This window comes from Olea europaea, chromosome 10 (assembly GCF_002742605.1).
Source record: "Olea europaea var. sylvestris chromosome 10, O_europaea_v1, whole genome shotgun sequence".
Taxonomy (NCBI): Eukaryota; Viridiplantae; Streptophyta; class Magnoliopsida; order Lamiales; family Oleaceae; genus Olea; species Olea europaea.
This window is the reverse complement of record NC_036246.1, coordinates 1,373,093-1,384,496: the sequence shown is the minus strand read 5'-3', so window position 1 is coordinate 1,384,496 and position 11,404 is coordinate 1,373,093. Positions and strand designations below refer to the sequence as shown.

The 11,404-nt window shown below is 39.0% G+C and overlaps 1 pseudogene; it reads right to left on the bottom strand.

Moving 5' to 3' along the window:
• Positions 1 to 7,141, bottom strand: part of LOC111402807 — a 14,246-nt pseudogene extending 7,105 nt beyond the window's left edge.
• Between the last annotated feature and the right edge of the window lie 4,263 nt (positions 7,142 to 11,404).

The window sequence follows — 11,404 nt, the reverse complement described above, 5'->3', positions numbered from 1 at the left end:
CCTGATGTGTCTGTTCTCTGCAGCACTTGCTTCAATGACAAGTTGGTGAGAACCTCAATTGTGTGGGCCTGGAAGTATGGCCTCAGTTTCCTTGAGGCTGTGATGAGAGCGAGCACCAATTTTTCCATGTCTAGGTAGCATGTTTCAGGTGGGAGGAGTGCTTTGTTGACATAGTATACCGGTAACTAGTGTTCATTTTCTTCTCTGACTAGGACAGCGCTGACCGCCTCGTCCGAAACAGCCAAGTAAAATAGTAGTGACTCTTCTGGTTGAGGTTTTGACTACAGGGGTGCCTCTCCCAAGTACTTCTTTAGCACTTGGAAGGCTGCTTCACACTCAGAAGTCCATTATAACTTATTTCCTTACTTCAGCACATTGAAAAAGGGCAAGCTCTTATCTGTAGCTCTGAAAATGAAGCGATTGAGTGCCACTATTCAACCATTGAGGCTTTGGACCTGTTTTGATTTCTGAGGTGACCTCATTTCAAGCAAGGCCATTATCTTTACTGGGTTCGCTTCAATCCCTCTTTGGTTTACAATGTATCCTACTAACTGACCTAAAGCCACTCCAAAGGTACACTTGAGGGGGTTTAACTTCATTTTATATTTTCTAAGTATCTGAAAAGTTTGGTCGATGTGACTTACGTGTTCGTTAGCCTAAAGGCTTTTGACTAGCATATCGTCCACGTAGACCTCCATGGTTTTACCAATGAGTACGGCAAACATCATGTTGACCAGGCTCTGATATGTAGCTCCAGCATTTTTCAATCTGAAGGGCATGACTTTGTAGCAGTACAGTTCCCTGTCTGTGATGAATGACGTAGCCTCCTCATCGGGTCAGAACATGGGCATTTGGTTATACCCTGAGTATGTATCCATGAAGCTCAAGAGTTCATGTCCGGCGGTGGAATCCACAAGTTGGTCTATCCTTGGAAGTGGGAAGCTGTCTTTGGGGCATGCCTTATTTAAGTTTGTGAAGTCTATGCATACCCTCCATTTTCCATTGGGCTTCTTCACTAGGACCGGGTTGGATTACCACTTTGGATAGATGGCTTCTCTGATGAAGTCGCTGCGGCTAAGTTTGTCTACTTCGTCTTTGAGTGTCTCGTACCACTCTGGGTTGAGGGCACGTCTTTTCTGCCTATGTGGGGTACAAGAGGTGTTGATGTTAAGATGATGGAAACTAATCATTGGATCTATTCCCACCATGTCTTCATGCTTCCAAGCGAAGACATCTAAATTCCTTTTCAGGAGGTTCATCATTTCTTCTTTTGCTTCGGGGGACAGTGCATTCCCTATTCGCAAGACCTGACTAGGGTCCTCTGGGTTGGCAAAGAAGGTTTCAAATTCTTCCATTGGGGTCGCATTTGGCTCGGAGTGAGTGATCCAGGGGTCTAATTCATCCAGAGAGTGCCCTTCAAGGGCCTCTTTCATGTCGACGTCTTCCTCCTGTTCGAAGGTATGCCATTGTTCAAGGGCGTCGATCATTTCCACGTCTAAATTGGGTTCACTGGCAACTTCGGTTATGATCACGTTAACAATTCGGGGCTCCGATTTTCGCAGAGATTTTAAGTAACATGCCCTGGAGCCCATCTGGTCACCTCGTACCGTGGCAATCCCATGTTCAGTTGGAAATTTCATACACAAGTAGTGGATGGAGGTGACAGCCCAAAGATCTTTCAAGGCGGGTCTTCCCAATACCCCATGGTAGGCCGATCTGTGGTCAACCACCAGGAATTCCATGAAGTGTTGGGTCACTAGAGGAGCTGAACTCATCTCGACGGACAGAGTTATCCGCCCTCATGGAACGACGTTGTTTCCAGTAAATCCGAACAGTGGATCGATCATGGGGATCAACCCATGTTCAATTTGCATTTTGTCGAAGTGGAGCCGAATAGTATATTTACCGACCTGCCATTGTCGACGAGCATGTGTTTGAGCCCGTTTCTTGTCACGACGGCTCTCACAACCAATGCATCACAAATGGGGTGATGAACTCCTTCTGCATCTTCCTGGAAGAAGGTGATTGGGGCCATCCTATTGACCACTTGGGACTCGTTGACAATGTAGGTAAGCATTGGCGGGTCCTTTGCTTCCCTTGTATAATTCCTTTAGGCGTTTCTGATGTTGCCATCGATATGAAGTCCCCCAATGATCGTGTCGATCTCCCTAATGGTTTGGCTTCTAGAAAATGGGGCTTGATCTCTCTGTCTGGACCCTCTTCGGTCCCTTGATTCTCTTTCCCGGGGTGACTGCTCTCTAGGCCCTCTTCCTTCCCTGTTCAGAAGGCGGATCTATGAGGATATTCGTTCCTTCTAGAAGGAGGTGGGTTGCTTTGATCTAGCCGTCGATTAGCGTCTCTGCACGCGCTGGTGTCATGCCCACAGAGTTGGTGAAAAGTGCAAACCTTGCCCCTTCCAAGGGCCGGTTTGACCACTTCTTCTTCTTCTTTTTATTATTATCAGTTCTTCCAAATGGCCCTGCTTCGCAAGGGAGATTCTCGTATGCCAACACTAGGACTGTATTTAGCGTGGCAGAAGCTAGTACCTGTCCGGAGGTGGGAGCTATTGTATGACCTGCTTAAGTCCATTGCTGAGTGACAAAGTGTGCTGCGAGTCCTCGACCTACCTACCTCTGAGGCGGAGGGAGTCCCTGCGCCACAAAAGTTTCTGTGATCAATCATCTCTTAACTGACGATCTCAACTCTCATCATTTCTACCAGCTCGTCGTAAGTGTGGAATTTTTGCTGCGCCCATCATTTCTACTAGCTCGTCGTGTTGAGGCCCCCTTTCAAGGCTGAAAGGGCTTCTCTGTCAGTAATCTGCTTGCAATACGTGATTTCGTCTGTAAACCTAGCGCGACAGCTTTTCAGCGTCTCTCCAGGGGCCTGCCTCATATCTTGCAGGAGTTGCACCGGGGTCTCTCCTTCCCTGCGTGAGAGGTATTGGTTCAAGAATGCCTTCTTTAAATCCGGCCAACTCTTAATACTCAGGGGAGGAAGTCTGCTGTACCACATTTCAGCAGCTCCGCTTAGGGTTTAGTGGAAGGCTCGGCACTTCAAAATAGGCGAGGCTCTCCTGAGGCTCATTTGTGTTATGAACTTTGTGAGGTGTTTCTCTAGGTCCCCCTTTCCTTCATACTTGGGGATCTTAGGGGGCATGAAATTCACAGGCATTGGAAAATTTCGAATTTTCCTTGAGAAAGGGAGGTTATCATCATCATCATCAATATCAAAGGATCGATAATGTCCATCTGACCCTTTATCATCTTGAATGTTCTGGGGATGTGGAGGTGCTTCTCCTCGACTGCCCCAATCAACTAAGTTCCTTCTCTCCTTCCTATTTCTAGGAGCAGGAGGTGCTTGTTCTTGCTCCTGTTCTTGTCGAAGTGATCTTCGCACTGAGTGGACCCTATTACTAGGGTCCTGCCCTATTCGGTCGAAGATGCTGATTGACCTTTGTGCTTCATATTTTTGAGGGAAATTGTCCCTCAATTGTGATTCTGCTAGCTAGCTCCCTTGTACATAGGATGTGGCTTCTGCACCCACTTTTCTTTCAAGGGGCGCTCTCTGTGCTGGCTCTCATGGCCTCGAGAGCGAGATGTTGGGGCTTCTTGGACTGGGTAGGATCCTTGGGGCATTTGAAAGTCCTGATGACCTCGGGCTTGTATGAGGAGTTCATGCATCGTCATATTTTGGATTGCGATGTCTCTCATGCCCGCAGCTATTTGAGTTACTCTTTCAGTGAGCATGGCTGTTCTTTCACCTTGGCGATGTCGGTGATGGGGTTTCTGGTGAGTAACATTGTTACGGAGCACCTCTTCTTCAGAGGCCTCTCTCATAGGGTTCTCGTCTTCATGGTTGTAACTCATCTTATCTCCTTTTTCAAGGGTGACAATAACTTGGGTTATAACTCGACTTTGCTCCTTTTCAAGGACGTGCCCTTTTCAGGATAAGTTACTAGTTTTCCGATGGTTTCTCCAGTGGAGAATGCAGAACTTTGGACGGGAAGTTTCCCACAAACGACGCCAATTTGTTGACCTCGTAAATTGGACCCTCCATGTGGCCAACCGATACCTACTACACGTATTCCTCCTTGCGCACAGTCAACGCATGGTCAGATGCACATGGCCAAAACCAACGGGGATGGTGGCAGCCGCATACACTCCGACGGTCAAGTTAGTCTCAAGTGGTCGGAACAATACCCAGGTTGTGCTAAATAAAGGGGAGGAGAATATATGTTTGCTTGTTATGGAAAGCTATGTTGTAAGAATTTCATTACTTTTGCCTCTTATCAAACCTTGGGTATTTATAGATGAGGAAAACCATTGGATGTGGGACACGTGTACGCATCTGACGGTGTGAGATGTCTGTTCATAGGCGTCAATCGGCCGCATCTATAGAGTCGGCGGGTAATTACTCCTCCCGAGTTGAGTTAACATAAAGTTGATACGTCACATCTACTAAGCTCATGGAGACGTCAAATCAATTGAATCTTGGGGGCAGAAAGGATCTTAACGTAGATCTCTTTCTGAAATTGGTGGCGGATCCTCCAACAGAGAACTTTGGCTTAAGTTGCGCTTCGGATTCAGGGGGTGAGGACACCTTGGTCAGTTCAGTAGATTGTCTGCGTCTTGTAGTGTTAGCAGATGGTGGCTCCACTTCGAAACCACTTCGGATGGGTATTGCACACCTCGTGCGACGCGGTGGTAGACTTTTCGAAGTGTTTTAGTGTTAGCAGATGGTGGCTCCACTTCGAAACCACTTCGGATGGGTATTGCACACCTCGTGCGACGCGGTGGTAGACTTTTCGAAGTGTTTTAGTGTTAGCAGATGGTGGCTCCACTTCGGAACCACTTTGGATGGGTATTGCACATCTCGTGCGACGCGGCGGTAGACTTTTCGAAGTGTTTCAGATAGGGGTGTAACAGTTTCCTTTCTCTGCTGCTTTCTCGGCATCCCAATCTTTATCAGCTGCGTCTTCGATCTCAGCAATGAAGCAGTCAAGCTCCTCCTGGCCACTGTCATCTTCTGCTGACTGTTGTTGTAGAAGGCCGTCAGGTTCCATTCGTATTTCTTTGTCATCCTGATAAACATAAGGATTTCCAACTCTCTTGTCAATTGTGCTAAAGAACGTGGACACCACTCTCTGGATGCTTGCCATGGCAACTGGATCGTCAGGACCTTCCGCCGAAGGTTTTGTTCTATTTTTTTTATGTTTAGTTCATGAGATTCAAGTGCTTGCTCAAATCGTGCTTCGAATAATGCCTGCACGTTGAAGAGACCAATAGTTAAACATTTCACTACACTGTATAAGCTCAGAAAGTTTTGAGTAACAAATAAGGAGACCAAGTTAAAAACACTTGGCAAATGCAGTAAGCCAAGAGATTGAAAAGATCGTAACTAGCAATCCAATTCTTGCACACAAACTGTTGCTAAAAGACTAAGCCCTGGTTTGGGCTCCAATAAAAGTAAGTTTAGGGAGAAAATGTATTTTCGAATAGCGAGTTTTTGAAAAATGTGTGGTAAAAAAATAAGAAAAAATTTTGAGTGTATGTGTAATATTATTTTATTGGAAAATGTGTGGTTGAAAATAAGAAAAAGAAAAATGTATTTGTAAAAAATGGAGCCCAAACAGGGGCTAAATTTCCCATGTGAGGAAAGAATGCACTTCGCTATATTTCTAATTTTCAACTCATTTTAGCTACCAAGGTTGGAAGAAATATCAGTTCATGGCTGTCCAAAATGCAATCTCTCAAGGCTTCTTAGCCTTTTGTAATTATGCATTGTAAGTAAAGGAAATATGTCTTAAGAGCCACTCTCACGGATGAAAAATTAGGCAGGATCATTATACCTCAATAAAATTAAAGACACCATAGAATTCACTCTACATGAACTTGGATAAACATCTAAAAACAATACTTGCATAAATCAGAAAAAAAAAAAAAGGTAAGATTAAATATACAAACCTTCATTTTTGTAAGGGAGTTGACAGGCATCAAATTCTTCGGTTGCCGATAATTTCTGCCACGGAACATGATAATAGTTCTCACATTATGCATGTTGACCACAATGTCACCACTCAATCTTGCTAGCATGCTAACCATCTCCTTATTTTTTTCTTTGGGGAAGTTACCACAGCAAACTTGCACTGTCTCGTGGAACTTCCATTGAAGGAGCGTATTTTGAACAACTCCTCCAAAGACAACATGGACACCAACAGGGACGTGATTTTTATTTCCGAATCCAATCTTCTTATATGCCTATAAGAGATTGAGAGAAAAAAGTTACGGGTCATGCCGTGGAGAAGGAAGCTCTGGTAGCTCGTATTTTTTCAGCTTCTGGAGAACTAATGCCACTTTTTTCTTGGCCTGTATTAATCAAAAGGAATAACTGATTTGGTAAACATATAAAAAATGACCAAAAGAATGCAAAATATGGATAATTTATAAACTCCCAAATATTCACACACTAGGTTCTGCTGCATTAGTAATTAGACGAGAGCAAGGTCTGAACCAAAAACAAATTACTTCAAGACGAAAGAGCACAACTACAGGCAGAGTAAGATTGCACTAACATGAAGATTTGCCAATCATTTTCATATAATGCAAATAACTGCAGAGACAGAGAAGTTTACTTATCAAAAGCACCTTTCAACAGAGAATTCACAAGTTCGAAAAAACAATAATCACAGAATTAACCATTGCTGTGTAATTACACTGAAAAAGATAATAAACAGTATATTCTTGATTTTATCGATCCTATTGAAAACAGGTGATTCATTTGTTTAAAATTTCTTCAACTTTTCTTCTATAATGAGCTTAGCCCGATTCCCACAAAGAAATGGAGCCGAAAACTTGACAGCATATCACATTAAGAATTCAAGAAATGCAGAAATTCCACAAGATATCACGAGCCTAAATGCAGATGTCTTCAGTAGCCAAATTGAAACACAATATAGACATTCTGAGGAACTAGACTTAAACAAGTAGAATAGTACTTTTACCAATTACAAAGTAAGATATCAACAACTTACTCTTCTTAGATTGTAAATGGGACGTTCCTAGTTGGTCATCAACTTCTTCCTCAACTTCATAGCCGTCCGAATCTCCCTCAGGGTATTGCCCGACTCCCCTTTTGCCATAACCTCCCGAGCCTTTCAAACGAGGAAATCATTGAAAATGACCCGATAACCCATGTGTATTTCCAAAGTAACCTTTGACCAGTTTTTAGAAAAAAAAAAAAAAAACAAAAATTGATTTTAGAGGTCAAAATCTCAAAATACCCTCAGACGGTCACTTTTCCATCTGCTTACAATTGACCAAAACCAAGGAAAAGCGACGGTCAGCTTCCAGTCGGTCAGAGACGTTTTCAGTTCATCTCCGGCGACCTTCTTTTTGTTAAGGTAAGCTTCCAATTGTTAATTAACTAGATTAATGTTTAGATTTTTATATTATGTGTGAATGTTGAATTTGTGGAGGTTTTTGGAATGTATTATTGGTTATGTAAGTGTAGAAGTATGAATATGGATCTAAATTGGAGAATAATATGTGAATTTTGATATTTACAAGCTTTTCTCGTCGGAATTGGAGATTTTCCAACGAGAAAAGCAGAAAAAACTGTCGACAGCGTTCCTGGTTGTTAACCCGACTGTTAACAGCCGGTTGGCCCAATTGTCATAGGCTGACTGTTACAATCAGCCCATGATTGTTAAGTGAGCCGACTATTATGGTCAACCCAATAACAATTTTTTTTTTAATTTGGACTGATTAACAGTCGGTCATTATTTGGATTGACTATTTAGTCAGCCCATTGACTATTAAGCGGGCCGACTGTTACAGTCAGCCCGTTGCCTTTATTTTTTTATTATTTTTTTTCTTACATATATTTAAAATTTTCATTTTAAATAATTTTAATTACTAGTTTTTAATAAATAATAATTTATTTATTTGTCAAATTTAAATAAAATTTTTAATTTAAATTTTAATTTGAATATTCATTTTTAATTTAAATTTTAATCTGAATATTCATTTTTAATTCCTCTATTTTGATAAATAATAATTTTTCATTCTCGAATTTAATTAATTTTTATAATTGTAATATTTAATAATTCTTTTAATTTTAATTTTAAATTTCATATTCAGTTTTATTAATAGTTTTTTATAAATAATATTCTTTTCGTTAATCGAATTTCATTAATTTTTGTCATTGTAATTTTGAATAATTATTTAATTTTAAATTTCGTTTTTATTTTTATTAATAGTTTTTTTTATGAACAATATTCTTTTTGTTAATCAAATTTCATTAATTCTTGTCATTGTAATTTTGAATAATTATTTAATTTTTAAATTTCATATTTAATTTTATTAATTATTTTTTAGAAATAATATTCTTTTTGTTCATCGAATTTAATTAATTTTTGTAATTGTAATTTTTAATAATTATTTAATTTTAAATTTAAATTTCATATTTATTTTTATTAATTGTTTTTTATAAATAGTATTCTTTTCGTTTATCGAATTTAATTAATTTTTGTAATTGTAATTTTTAATAATTATTTGATTTTAAATTTAAATTTCATATTTAATTTTATTAATTGTTTTTTATAAATAACATTCTTTTCATTCTCGAATTTAATTAATTTTTATAATTGTAATATTAATAATTCTTTTAATTTTAAATTTAAATTTCATATTTAGTTTTATTAATAGTTTTTTATAAATAATATTCTTTTCGTTAATCGAATTTCATTAATTCTTGTCATTGTAATTTTGAATAATTATTTAGTTTTAAATTTCATACTTAATTTTATTAATTGTTTTTTAGAAACAAATATTCTTTTCGTTTATCAAATTTAAATAATTTTTGTAATTGTAATTTTTAATTTTAAATTTAAATTTCATATTTAATTTTATTAATTGTTTTTTATAAATAATATTCTTTTCGTTTTTCGAATTTAAATAATTTTTGTAATTTTAATTTTTAATAATTATTTAATTTTAAATTTAAATTTCATATTTAATTTTATTAATTATTTTTTATAAATAATATTCTTTTCGTTTATCAAATTTAATTAATTTCTGTAATTGTAATTTTAATAATTATTTAATTTTAAATTTAAATTTCATATTTAATTTTATTAATTATTTTTTATAAATAATGTTCTTGTTGTTCATCGAATTTAATTAATTTTTGTAATTGTAATTTTTAATAATTATTTAATTTTAAATTCAAATTTCGTATTTATTTTTATTAATAGTTTTTGATAAATACTATTCTTTTCGTTCATCAAATTTAATTAAATTTTGTAATTGTAATTTTAAATAATTCTTTAAATTTTAATGTTAATTTTAATAGTTATTATATTTTTTTGATATTAGGGAAAAAATTGACATTATTGAGAATATGGTAAAACATTTCACAGTATTAATGATTTTAATTAGTATGAATCTGCGTGTTGCGTATTGTAGTTACAATTTCGTTCGCTTAATTTTCTGTTATTATACTTATTCTATTATCTCTTGTACAATGTTCTAACACTTTGAATTTTTACAGGGATAGATTTTCATAACGACGCAGAGTTGAGACAGATGTCAGGCAAAGCTATGTCGAATAATAGCTTTGACAGTTTTATTGCGATGTTAGAGTTGTTCAATGATCAGCAAGCTGATATGTTGCGTCAGTCCTTCCTGTGGCCCTTGTACTCGTTGAGAGATCTGCAGTACTCGGGTCATATTATTGATGCACTTCTATGTCAATTGCTGAATCCAGTTGATGACGATGCCCTCCACTTCGCAATCGGGGGCAAAGTTGCCAATTTTTCGATGTTCGAGTTTTCTCTGATCACGGGATTAAAGATTACGAGTGATGACGCAGCTGGTGATGGGACTCAGAGAAGAAATAGACTGCGTGACACTTACTTTCAGTGATAGGGGAGTGTGCTTCTACCATAGCTGATCGATGCAATTAGGAGGTGTGACCAGATGTTAGACAGATTAAAGTTAGGCATGGTTTACATCGTTGAGAGCGTGTTACGGTGTCACCACAAGAAGACTACGATCGACCCCTTCCAAGCAAGCGTTCTGTTGACGTGTCGGAGATGGTGGTCGGCAAGAGGCCAAGAGTGTTGTCACAGTACGTCATCTCTCCCTTCACCACTGAAACGAAGAGGAGGAAGTTCGTCGATGGGACGTACCCCAATATCTTCTGGAAGGTCGACCATGCCAAATGGAAAGCATTCGAGGCTCAATAGCGAGCAATGTTGCTCGGGTAAGTATTGTATGATTTAGTAGAGTACCCGTATTCGTATAAGTTTCGTTTAATATTTTCTCTTTTTCTTTCCGCACCACCTGTATGATAGTCGGAAGAACGATATCGAACGCATACAAGTGATTCCATGATATCACCACTCAGGGGGCTTGACTCGCCGACAATGTAAGTGAAGTGTTATTGTTACTGTTTGTACACATTACGTTTAATTTGTAAAAATGAAATAATTATTTATTTCATTTTCGTTTATGTAGCACATCGACATGGTCATGGACTTGTTGCGCGATCGAGTTGAGAGATATCCACAATCATTCTACAAGTCTGGCCAAATAATACTGAACACCAAGTTCTTCCGTGCCGTTACAATTGAGTATCAGTCGCTCCAGCTTATGGTAACGAGTATGCGCTACCCGCATTTATGCTCAAGTGGGTCATCGTGTTGTCACCGACTGTTGGGGAAAAGTCGTGGGAGAGCTGTACGCATATGTACATTCCAGTGATCATCAATCATCACTGCATTGCACTGGAGATCGTGTTCCCTGAGTCAACGATATATGTATATGACCCCGATCATTCATGTCTGACACAGAGGCAGTTCGAGCAGAACTAGAGATGGCAATCGGGCTCGCCGGCTTGGGCCGCTTGTGACTCGACTGGGGGCTCGGTTTGGGGACACGGGCTTTGCCCGAGCCAACCCATGAGCTTGCAAGCTTTTTTTAAAAAAAAATTAAATTTAAGGCTTAAAAGGCAGCAGTCTAGGAGGAAAAAAAGGAGGGAGAAAACGAGCATGCCCAGCTCGAGCCCGCAAAAAAGATTGGCCATTTTAACCAGGCCGAGCCCGAGCCGAAACTTTAGGCTCGCGAGCCGGCTCAACCCATCTCGACTCGGCTCGTTTACATCCCTAAGCAGAACTTAGAGCCGGTGACTGTGATCGTTCCTATGTTGGCTAGACGGGCGAGCTTGACTGTGCAGGACAGACTAGCCATCATGCGGGATAAGACGACGGTTAGGCAGTCTATATCGTAAATGTTTGTAATCTTTTTTTAAAATTAAAATGGAACCAAACTAACACAATATTGTTCATTTGCAGGGGCAACTATGACATTTTCGCAATCAAGTACATAGAATTTTTGAGTAT